At 46.4% G+C, this 12,951-nt stretch overlaps 1 protein-coding gene across 3 annotated transcripts in view; it reads right to left on the reverse strand.

The window, feature by feature from the left end:
- Window positions 1–12,951, reverse strand: part of LOC135374701 (semaphorin-5A-like) — a 132,515-nt gene that overhangs the window by 44,066 nt on the left and 75,498 nt on the right. For all 3 annotated transcript variants that reach the window (XM_064607620.1, XM_064607621.1, XM_064607622.1), the window contains one exon: window positions 4,917–4,957. The gene's annotated coding sequence lies outside the window, so the exon portion shown is untranslated. The remainder of the gene's footprint in view (window positions 1–4,916; window positions 4,958–12,951) is intronic.

The raw sequence follows: 12,951 nt of genomic DNA on the forward strand, positions 1-12,951 counted from the left end.
AGCAATAAAGGCCTCACTTTTCCATCACGTTCACGCATGTTCATTAGCACACTAGTTTTAAAAAAGCGATAAAAACTGGGTGGTACATTTTAAAAGCGTCAGTGCGTCGTGCGTGTGTCGTCCTTTGGTGTCCCCTGCACTGGGGTTTTATCGCTTTTAAAATAGTTTTGAAAGCCATGTCTTCATACTACCTGTAATTACGCCAGCCGCTGAATAATTTTTCCCAAACAACAATAAGTCAACAGTACATTGGGCTCACTAATTCTGTGGATCATCTAATCAGTCAACAATACAACAATACATTGGTAGTTCCGTGGGGCTGCCTGCCTAGCACTACTTGATCCTGCTCTTCGCTTTTAGGGTGAGGGCAGTATTATTTTTGAAATGGTGATACGGGCAAGCTTTCGCTTGTCCCATCCTATACAGTTGCCAATACAACAATACATTGTTGCTGGTATTTCCATATCGACGGTCAACTTTATCCGACGTGTATTGAACGACGCTGTGTGTACTATTCGCACGCGCAGTTTAAACACGCCCTCATGCTCGACGGTGACGTCACCTACAAACTAGGAACTCCATTGATGAACTGAGGCGTAGACGCGATTGTTGCCCTAGCGTTGGGTCACCACGGTCACCACGGTTTTTATGTCGGCATCATTTTCACGCCGAACCAGTCATGTATACCTCGTCCTCCCCTCTTTGAAATTTGATTTGGACGCTTTCAACAACAGGGTAGTTGATATGAAGCAAGCGGCTTATAAGGTGGGACCACGTGGGTGGGACGAAACAGCAGACATCCGACAGAAGTGCCCTTATACGTAGATTTACCACGCGCTGGTATGCCTATCAATGTGGACTTATAACTCGGGGAAGTTAGAGCATCGCCATTCCTTGTAGAACATTTCCCGAAAGCGCCTGTGTATGTCATTTGAGCATTATTGCTGACCGCTTTTTCCCGCATTGAGAAGATGACAGCGCACTCACTGGAACTGTTGCTCATAGACGTATAGGCACGAATGTTGGTGACCTGCTGTCACCTATGTTTAGAACATTTCAGGAGAGCCATGTCCGAGGTCACCTGGCGCTAGCATAAAAGGTTTGTTTATCAGTTGCTCTCCGGGGCCTCTGTGGTCTCAGAGGCAGGGGGACAATATTGCGTGATTTCACTTTATGCGTTTATGTGCTGCGTGCGCAAACGACATATCGTTACCATGGAAGCGGAGACACGCTGTCCGCAATGCTATTTCGCAGATGCACCGCAAGCAGTTGATCCAACCTCAACTTCTTCGACGCTGGGAACGCTAACACATGCCATATGTCATCGAATCCGCGGGGAAGACGCGCATGCGCGTGCGGAGAAACAGAGGGATTACTGGAGGATTCGTGTCCATTTATCGAACGCCGATTCATCGAATCGGTGGCTGACGCTTGTTCTCGCGGCAAAGTGTGAATGCGCAAAAGGCTCTCCTGGCCAAACCTTGGTCATGCGTCGATGAAACAGAGTTCGATGAAATGGGCGGACACCATTCCCGGAGGAAGGTAACGCCGGGCAGCAATACTTCACCGAGTTTTAGTGTATGGTGCGCTGTCACCTTTGAGAACGCAAGATATAGCGTGGTGGTCCTGCGCAATGCACGGAGCTCTCTTTATTGTTTGCGCGTGAGCAGAACCACCAACGCTATTCCTTACGTACGCAAACCCGATAACGTACGATGTCCTGAAGCTCTCTACTGACAGAGTTTTAGCTGCAGCGTACGCAATCGCCTCATGTACGCAAGGAAATCACCTGTTCAGATTCAGATTCATTTGACAAAAATAATATTATACAAGAGGTTACGACGTACGTATAGGGGTCCCGTAGTTATCCACTAGTGTGGGGACCCCCGATGATTACAAATCTTGGCAAGAAACAACTCAGTTAACGATTAGAATAACAAAAACGATACAGATTTACTATCAACATGGATAACAATGAACTAGAAAACAGCTAATGCATTTCTATGTCGAAATTTCTATGAAACCATTACGTATTGTGGATGAAATGATTCAGCATTGCTCTAAAGGAACGAAATGTAGCTGTGTTTCCTATATTTCCGGGTAGATAATTCCACAGTTTCGACGAGAAGTAAACAAACCGAAAGACACCATAGTTCATTCTGCATTTTTGTAGAGAGAAGATTCAGGTGAGATGATCGAGTGAATGCAGTGTTAGTATTGTAGACGATATCAATTTTATGTAGTAATTTATACGTAAGTAACAAAGCGCGATGCGTCACATGTTTACCCACAAGTAAAACGTTTAACAGAGTTTCCCACTGCGCACCGGCTATACGCAAACATTCGGAGTCTGCGCCCGCTATTTCGTTGCGTGCGCAAAGCAATTGTATACGCAATACTACAACGCTCTTATGTGAATACAGCTATGAATCCGGAAGCGTTCAATACGTTCCGTGAAGAATCGCATACGTAAACGCACACGCAGTTGTAAACGCAGCGATCAGAACAAGACTTTTTATAGAAGTGAACACGTAGCCTCGCTGTTGCAGTGTGTGTTAATACAAGCACGTAAATTGATTCTTCCGCGGGATTATACCCGCAGCGCTATGCTCTCGCACTCCGTTACAGTTCCAGACAAGGACACGAGTCGAAAGCCTGTTTATCTCGTCACAGTCGGGCAGTGAAAAGAGGGCGCAAGATACAAGGCGGTGGCAACGGATGGTCGTTCACCCACAATGTGCTGGGAGGGTGACACCGTGCACAAGGCCGTGTTCCGTGGCGGGGAGGCGCTGCTGCGTTCGTTCCTTTCTTTCCTTTTTATTTTTGCCTTCCATCCATACAGGCAGCACTCTTGGGGGCTGGAGGGATGCTTTATCTGCTCTCGGCACTCCTGGTGCTGTTACGGCCATCGCCAGTCCGCTGGCTCTGTTTGTTATGACAGTTGCGGCTACGTTCCCCGATCTAGATGTTCTTTTAGCAGCACCGTTATTGATTATATGCGGAGAAGCGGACCACCGGTGTAGAGGCCGAAAAAAGGCCTCGTCTGGGTCCGCGGTAGAGTGCTGTATGGAGTGTGGAGGTATTTCCGTATACGACTTGGAATGGTGGAAGCCTGGTCCGCTGTTGAGTGCTATGCAGCTGTTGACATACCATAGAACAGTGTTCTCGTGCGCCTTGCGTCTCGTCTTCGACAACATTCTTTTATTGTACGGTTCGTCTCGTAACGGTATACAGATCTTGCGGCTGAACAAGTACGCGTCACTTCATGCAATCTCGCGAGCGTTCTAGCATCGAGGGTCTTCCGGGGACTACACAGCGAGCCCGCTCTTCGTTGTAGGACGAGAGCAGTCGTATATTTCGAAGGGCAGTGTAGCCACAGGGGTGGCATCCAGTGCATTGCTCCGTAGACGAAAGCGTGCTGAGCGAACGCAATGCATCCTGGACAGGTCCTAGTCGCACGTCACAACAAGCGTCAAGGCACACGTGACCTTAAAGATGGCGGCGCCCGTGATCGGCTGCCAAACCGTTTGCAAACAATGCGGTTGTTGTTTCTGCGCAACGTTTTGGATGTCTGTCGATCACGGTAATTATCTATATCCGATAATCTCGCAGTAAAACGCGCAGTTTTGCACATACGGCCTCTTGTTGTTGACGACTTCCAAAGATGTGATGACGACCACGCGTTAAGACTCACTGAGCCGATACGATGTACTTAAACTAAGGAGAAATGGGCTACCATGTTGCGGATGAAGTACCGCGTCGTTTACGCTGGCAAAATACCTTAATCTCTTGGCGTTACGACGACGGAAATATGTCGGTAAGCGGCAAAACGACATGTAAACAAAGTCACATGACCTCAAAATGACGTTTTCTATGACGTACGACCAGGATAAGATGGCTGCCAAAAGCACCCGCTTTAGGGTAGTTACAATAATGGCGGGTTTGTGTCACCCCTGTGAGTATTGCGCATTGGCTACATGGCTAAATCTATCTGTTGCTTGCCAGCGTCTCGGTATAGTATTGGCATCATATGTATGTCACTAGTCCTCACCTGTTGATCTCGTCAACTCTTTTTTTTCTTCCGTGTTAGCACCGCGAAGCAACTGCGGTCAGATGGAGAGAGGACAGCAAGAAGTGGTGGAGGACAGGGGGTTTAATGTGCGTTCTGGGCCAACTTCAGGGAGAACTGTACAGACATTTGTCTGGAAAGTCTTCGAAAAATCCAGGTAAAACCTCAGACAGCACAGCCGGTGGTAGGATTCGAACCCACCACCTCCCAGTATTCACCATACCGCCTCTGGTTTTCTCTTTTGTACATAAAGGGCAATCTATAGCGTATATATAATGTGTAGCGCCAGAAGGGGTACCGGAAGACAGCAAGGTTCAAAGTTTCATAAACGTTTAAGGCTAATCAGATTGTATCCTGCCTACACCACTCCCCAGGAGTTGTCACGCGTGGGGATCAGTTCCCTTCACCCTTCTTAGAGGATCTACTTTGCACGGTACAACCGACCCATAAGCCACCGAATACCTCTGAACTTTCTTCATCCGGGACAGTACTCCGGGCAACGGTAAGCGTCACTCAGCATCAGCACGCTTTCGATTGCACTGCATAAGGCGGTGGGCGGTGTAGATATAAGACAGCCAGAAGGGGAATCCCCTTTGTGATTATCCTCTCACAGAGATGCCGATTGGCGTGATCCCTGTGATGCCTTTCGTCTGCGGGGCTTCCGCGAGCCAAATACCCGCACAGATGTTCGATATATCCGGGCTCAGACTAAGAGCTTAAGTAAGAGGCTTAAGTGCTTACACTGCACGCATAGGACGATCGAGATGAGAGTTTTCATAAGAGCTGTCATCGTATTTGTTTATTAGCTTTATATGATTAGTGAGAAGAAGAAAGAAAGGAGCTTCACCTGACGAGCAGGAGCTGTGGCCCTCCGGTCTTCAAGACAGCCTGAAATAAAAAAAAAAAATATTCACATATACCAAACTGTATACTGACGGACTCAGGTTAGGAACGACACAGAGCATCAGTATCGTGGGAAGGTTACGGGGAAGTCCATCAACATTCATTTCCATTTGTCTTTCTTTTCATTCTATTAAACATATCCCCCACCCCCTACATCTACATTTGAAGGGACAGTCTGGAAGCTTCAGACCAGTGCATTTATTGTAAAATGGTCCGAATCTTAATTCCACGCCATCTTTGAGAAAGCTTACTGAAGATTTATTTTAGTTACTTATTTTATTTCCGTTTCCATCAAAGATGGCGGCAGCCCCGGATAAAAAGCTATGTCACGTAGCTTGACAACATCCGGGGACCACTTGTGACTTTTTGACATGTGCTCACTTTTAGTTGTGACATCAGCTGTGTGGCACGTGCTTCGTTTGAATATTTTTTGAAAAAAAAAAAAAAAAATTGGCACCATACTACCGACCTGGTGACATTGTAGGATTACGAAATGCGTTGTTCATGTGCATTGCGCAAATGAATGCATAATACCTCTTCCTTATAACATCGCACCACCACCACCACCACCACCACCACCATGCATAATACGGAAATAGCACGCACGTTTTCACAGCACCGGAAAATGCACAACAAAGAGCGCATGCTATAGAAGTTTTTTATTTTTATTTTTTTTTCAAGTACAAGGCACTTCTACTCACGTGCCGTGCGGTACGCAGCATCACATAGCGAACACAGACTCACGTTTACGTACGCGAGAAAACATGTACCTTACCCCCCCTTCCACGACAGTCAAACATTTCTAACACGCGAAACTTTCCGCCCATCGCTTTCACAAATTCGTCGACACAAACTGCTTTCCCGGTCTTCGTACCGCGTTTTACTAGCCCGCCAGGGCATTTGGACTTTTTTTTTCTTTTTCTCGCCGACGTACACAAGAATGTGAAAAATAGAGGAACCGAGAGGGAAAACTGCGATGTCGCAATATTTCTCGATACATCTTGTTGCGAGGTCGGCCATATCCAGTAATTACCCGATTTCTGGCCCAGCCCGCGTGTGATTTTCATTCCGTGGCCCACGGGCTCGGCACCAGAGCTGAAAAATGACCGGTTCAAGGCCACGAGGGTGTGGTGCCAAGTGTCTCTGTGTGTGCCCTTCCAGCCCCTCGGTCCATAAAGAACACGAGTGTAGAAAAGAAAACAAGTACGTAAGAGACCGGGTGCATGGTGCGTGTGCGTGTCGAGCGACATGCTGTCGTGTTGAAGACAAGGAACAGTCCTGTGTCTTTCGCGGCGGATTTTTAATGTTTGTACTTTCAGTTTCTCATTTTTTTTTTCGTTTGTCGTCTAGTGGTGTTCGGTATAAGAGCGCGTCGTTAGATTGGCTGCTGGCGTTTTTGTGTGAGAGTGATGCGCCGTGAGAGGGTTGTACGCCCAGATGTTATGGGATAAAATGTGCTACGCAAAGTGTATTGAGATTGCCATTCGCAAGCGGCGATGATTTAGAGAAAAAGACGGCTGCATCTTTGTGGTATTGTGCCAAACGTGTTTGAGTGTGGTAACTTTATAGGGCTGTCGTTGGCGGTAAGTTTTGGGTCACGTGGTCGGTGACACGTGGTCCTGTAAAGCTACGGGCGGACCTAAACTTGAGAGAACTGATGTTCTGAGGCTGGAACAGCATAGAAGGGACAAATACATACAAAGCCTCAAATTGCCTAAGAATTGCCTTTTATTGCCTTCTATGTTGTTCCAGCCTCAGAACATCAGTTCTCTCATGTTCAACAGTTGCCGCTTGCGTCGATCCCTGTCGTATGAATGTGTCTATGAGTGAGCAAAAATGTAAGAGTGAAAGGAGGAAGAGTGAGAGAGAGTGACTTGTTTGTCCCTTCAGATGACGCACCCTGGAAGTCGCTGAGAAGGCGTGTTAGCTTAGCTCAATTGGTAGAGCCCTGGACCGGTAATCCAGAAGATGTGGATTTGAGTCCTACAGCTGGCTAACCTTTTCAGTGACTTTCATCTTTCATCGGACCTAAACTGTTCCTTGCGTTAGTAAGATATCGCTTGAGAACATTCGTTCATTCTTATATTACCCATTCCTATGCGTTGACCACTTTGGAGAAAGATAAGCGTAAAAAAAAGAAGGAAAGACTACAAACATGTAGCAACTGCCTCGCGCTGCCCTCAGTTCGCGAACTCGTACAAATCCACCGTCTGATTGTGGAGAGACGTAAACGTGCATTGGCGCTTAGCCGTCTCCAGTGTTTCCATTTTCCTTTCCTAAGCGTGCCAAGCCACATATGATTCCACGTGTACGCTAGTTACAATGCGCCGAGAGAGATCTAGCACGCCAGTCTCTCCCTGATCCTTGTGTGACCGCAGTCGGCCATAAACTTTCCATTGCTTGCATGGACACCTGCAACCACCGGATCTCTCTCGCAAAAAAGAGATGTCCTTCCTTATAGAGGAAAGGTATAGCTTGTTATACACAGTTTCGAGATGAAATGAGTCCCCGCACCTGCACAACGACGCATGTTTGCAGACACTGACGACGTCACGCTGAATGGCGACTGCTGAACTGGAGACACTTCCTTTTCAAACTGATCCTGCGCCATACACGCTTTCGTTTGCGGATTGGGCCGCCGTATATTATATCCCTTGTACACTGTCGTATACCCCTCGCCGCTAGGGGGCAACGTCACCCGCGTTGCTGTTGATTCACGTGCGTTGGTGTCACTGCGGCATTTCCACCTGGCAGTTGAGCTTACGATATCTATTTGGACAGCTTACGTGCCGGCTTTTGTCACGAATAGGAAGCAACCTCTGACGATGTGAAAGACCTCATGTTAGCCTTGTGTGCGTTGAGAAGCTACGGTTGGTTGGCGGCTAAGTGGGGCAAGAAGAAGAAGAAAAAAAAAAGAAAACGTGAGCGCGTGCTGTTGGAGAGCACAGCGCGAGTGGGACATTTTCTCATACATTTAAATTGTTTATGGAAATCACGATAATTCGGTCGGTCTGTGGATTAATTTTGCCTACTTGAGCGTTCATTAGCGTAACAAGTTGCTGTCGTCTTGGTTGGGCTCGAACCCGCAGCTTTATGGGATGAATAGGTTGAGCGAAGTATGGAAATTTCCGACACAAACTACGAAACTGATCGATGTCTCAATCTAAAAAAGACATTGACTAGTCCCTTTTATTTAACAGTATTGCTTATCAAAGCTGGTCGAGCTTAGTGTCACTAGTGTCACTCACAAAAATATTTTATCGTACTTACTTTGCTATTATAAATCAAACTTGATGACTGAGTAAGTAAAATATAAATGGTGTCAGTGAACGTTACCCGCTTCCGCGAATTTTCTGAAGAAGCCGCAACACTCCATGGTTTCGGATTCTCCAAGAGTAGCTGACGTCGTCGATCGAGAGTTGGCGTCTCTCTCCTAGCAACAGCGCGAGCGTCTTCGCTTTTCACTTAACGTTGGAAGTCTCTCAGCAGCTGTGACGAGGAGGAGACGGAAGGAAGTCAACACTCGGGGAGCAATGTTGCCAGACGCATCGCGAGATTGCGTACTTCTGAAACTCTCATGCTTCTCAGAACAAGAAATTAATTTTACGATACTTATACATTATACCATCATGTGGAGAAAAAATATTCATTTCGAGAATACTGCGATACACGCGCGATATTTGTATAGTACGTCGTGCTCTCTCCCTCGAAGGGAGACAATCACGCCACCTAGTGACGGCTGCATGTAGCAAACGCAGCGTCCGCGTACTATACCACAAAGCAGCTGCTTGCAAAGCAGGCATATCTCCCTTTCTGGGCTTGTTGGCACACCTTGTCCGCTGTCCTGTGCGTGTAATCACAATTTCCGTTTCCGGTCTTCAGAATCTCAATAGGAGCGGTCTGCCGTGGAGCCACATACACACTGGCTGCTTTCAGCATTTTTTTTTATTAGTACCCGCATGGGGACGCCAGAGGGCGTGGATCCCCTCAAAAAATGGCTAGATCGCACGGTTCACGAGACATGATACGCTCAGCAATCCTAATTCTTATTTGCGCTGTTTTCACTTAACTCGCCTGCTCGGCTATGACGCTTAATATTGCTATTTAAACTTCACGCATGTTTCAGGTTTGCATCTCTTTAAACATCGAATGCATTCTGAATGCGACCGTTGCTGTTGTTGCGTCAGAAAACATCAAATCAATCAATCAATCGATCGATCATTCTGTATATGTGCTTCAAACACACATTTGTCACGTCAAATGTCATCACGCAGCACGCACTAGATGAGCTACAGACGGGTAGCTAAGGTGATCGTTTTCCACGCCGAGACTGGGAGGTGGCGCTGGTTCGAGTCCCCCCTCATGCTGTGCTGTCTGGGGTTTTCCCTGGGCTTTTCCGGCAAACTTTCAGGACGAATGTCGGCACAGTTCCCCTTGAAGTCTGCCCAGGACGCATACTAGCCCCTCTGTCCCCCATTCCTTCCTGCTGTCCTCTCTCTATCTGTCGAGGTCTGTACACCGCTCGTAGCCACAGTTGCTTCGCGGCGCTACACCGAATTAAAAAAAAAACAACTTGATGAACTCTCGTCATGACGCATGCGCATCCGATCAATTTGAACGTAACCTAATACGTTTCTAGAAGCGTATCGAGTGTTCTTTGGCATCACGTCACTTTTCGTTCGTGTTGTGACAGTGACAGAGAAGCAACGCGGCGGTTGCATTCCCGCAGTAGCTATGTCGCTGTGTTGCTGGGCGACATGTAACTATGTCGCTGTCCCTGTTCGCTATAGGCGACACACTGCCTTTATAGTGTTATGCGGGAACACGAGGCATCGTTGCTGCAGTAATACGTTGCAGAGATGACACATGCAGTCTGCAAGAATAAATTCTGCGTCCCGGTTAATCAACTTCTGCCATGGAACTTGTACAGCATACATAATGGGCTTCAATTCTTCATGTCGCGTGACATAGAACTTCTTGGAGTGATTTTGAAATTTATCGTGCTTTATGCATTTTCACATAACATCTTGCTTCCCCCCCCCCCCCCTGTACATGTTGAGGTAGCATGTCCGTCTACTGAGACCAAGGTTGTGAGTCGAACCCGAAGGACGTCAGCTAGTTGGTGATAGGGTATAAACTGCTTATCGACACGCGATCTTCCACAAGGGAGTGATTTCTGCACGTTAAAAGACCCCCATATGGCCGAAATTCATCCGCAGAGCAACCACTGGCGCCACTCATGATGACAATTGTAGAGTCACAGCGTAAAGCCAGTAACTCATCATGTCTGTGATTAATCGCGTGATTTTTTGTACCGTTTATCGCCCCTCCTTCTATACGACATTTTCTATGCCAGAAGTATTCTAAAAAATAAAAAATAAATCCACCAGAAGCGACCCCTGACGTACACATCCAAGTCCAAAATAATACACCAAGTCTCCTGCCCTGCGCACTTTTGTGGATCAACCATCGTTTCTCACGTTTTGGAAATATTTATCTTCTTCTCGCCGTTTTTTCTTAACAATAAACAAACAAACAAACAAACAAACGAAAAAGAACGACGAGAAAACATTGCAAGGCGCAAGGAGGCACCTCAAAGATCCCCGTTTTCGTTCATCTCTGGCCTACGCGGTACTGAAACCACTTGGCTCCTACTTTCCCATGAAAATGGCGTCGAAGAAGTCAAGAAATAAATGAAAACACGAGAGCCTCCAAAAGACTGATGTTATTTATCTGGCACCATGCGTCTCCCAGTGCTCGTTGTCCAAATGCAACGGTGGCAACAAATTTAACAGCTTCGAGGAGGGCCCACGGTACCCCACTGGGCCAGAACCACAGCGCATACCCCTTGCCGAGAAACGTATCGTCTGCTTTCTTCTTTTTCTTCACGCTGGGGGGCGCCCCGCTTATAATAGATCTTTTCTACATGATTGAAAGATCCGCCTTTGTGTTTCAGCCTTGCTACACCGAAGACACGCTAGTTAGCCCCCCACTCTACCAAGTGCGTGCCGGCAGCTAATTACAAGCAGACGATTGCTAAACGTGCCGAAGAAAAAACTAGAATAATAGTGGAACGAAAGATGAAAAGCGCGTGCGGCGTGGGGCTCGATGTCGTCTGCTTGCGCGGAGGATGTGGTTTCGATTTCAGTCTGGTGTGTATCGTTGGTGGTGCAACCGTCCTACGACGGATATTTTTGGGAAGGGATTTTCTGTGCTGCCATGTCGCAGATGTGTGAAAACGCGCATGGGGCGCGTATATAAAAAATTGTAAAGGAGAGACATGGTAAAAAATAGACGTGGTAGGATGCGACACGTGCCAGCAGCATGACGTATTCAACTGTATTTTTACTCTCTGCTTTTCAAAGATCAAGGGCACGCGTTTTGGCAGTCACAATAGGATCATGTCATGTTGTTCTCCTTTTTGTTTTTGTATTGTTTCCTCTTGTGATGTAATTCCTTCCAGAAGTATACCTTGTGGCAAGGTGCTTTATATGCAAAAAGAGCCAATCTCCGTTGGACTTCTACTTTACGTAGTGTGCGGTTCGCATGTAAGTCACATTGAGTTGCGTTTCTGCCATGTGTCTTCGGGATAGGGCTTTTCAAATGTGACCCTGTATGCGTTAAGAAATTGCGGCTTCTGCATGTAACAGATATGTAAAATGCAAATGTAGCAATGCTTTCCGCACACCTAGAACACGAAACAAAACGTACTAAACGTTTGCCAAAGCCTCAACATACCTGCTCAACACGTTTACATCAAAGCACAATCGATTCGCTGTCCAGTTTGTGCCCGAATCCGCTATAGCAACGAGTTTGTTTCTGATATTCGGTTTTTCCTCTAGTCTACAGATACTTCTCTCACCTTGACAACCATTCTGGATCACCGTATACAACGCGAAGTGTATTCACCCCGTTATATCGAATCGCTTAAAAATCATGAGCTTCCTTTCCAGTTTTTTTAAAACCCTTCAGGTTTTTTTACTTCTCCGTGCCTCTGATTCAACCTCAGAAACCATTTATTATTATTATTTTCTTTTTTTTTTTTTCTGTTTGGCCAAACATTTCGAAATCTCATACACTTTATACATATCCGTTGCCGACGCAGGGGAACCAGTATTTTTCCTCCGAAGGTCGTTATCCCAACCTTTCACCCCTGGAGGCCCCGGAGACCCTTAAACGTTGGAGATGATGTAAGGTCCAACGTGAACTTGGCACCCAATCACTCTTTTGTCCATCAACGCCTCTAAATGCGTTCCTTGCGCTCTGTTGCATTGTACCTACTCACCGCGTGATGCCGAACGTGTCAAGATACAACCCTTTCCGTATATTTATGGTGATAAGTGCATATATTGCGGGAATTTACGACATGGTTCTTCCTAGTGGTTTTTTTTTCCCGACGCGTCATGGGAGAATAATCATTATGAACGCTTAGCTTAGAAAGTGTGATTTGCAGACTTGTGCGTAACGCGTTACTAGTAATTGCGTTACTTGTAATCAATTACCTTTTTGAGTAATTTTTCGAGTAATCAGTTACTCTACTGTCACAGTAATTTTTCGAGTAATCAATTACTTTTCTGAGTAATCGATTACTCAGTAATTGATTACTTTTCCGGCAGATATTAGCTTATCTTTTAGATGTTCTGCCCCAAGTCAAGCCCCTGGTGCCATCAGCCTTCGTTGGGCTGTTCTACTATAGCAGCCGGAGATCATTGTAATAACGCTCTGGAATTTCAGAGTCTCTCTCCCTAATCTCTTCCTACACCAGTGTGATGGTACCTGAAGCTTTGGAGGTTTAGTGAGTCATGGGGAAGTTCCATGCAATGCTCTTCCTCAATCGGGTCAACGTCTTCCTGGGCGTACAGATCTCCTTGTCCTACGTGTTTTTGTTTGTCTTGTTATTTCAGCTGTTCCGCTGTTGAACCTTTTTTTTTTTATGAGGCACACAAAGACGGTTATAATTTGCGTGAATGCAGAGTAAC

This window comes from Ornithodoros turicata, unplaced genomic scaffold (assembly GCF_037126465.1).
Source record: "Ornithodoros turicata isolate Travis unplaced genomic scaffold, ASM3712646v1 ctg00000746.1, whole genome shotgun sequence".
Lineage (NCBI taxonomy): Eukaryota > Metazoa > Arthropoda > Arachnida > Ixodida > Argasidae > Ornithodoros > Ornithodoros turicata.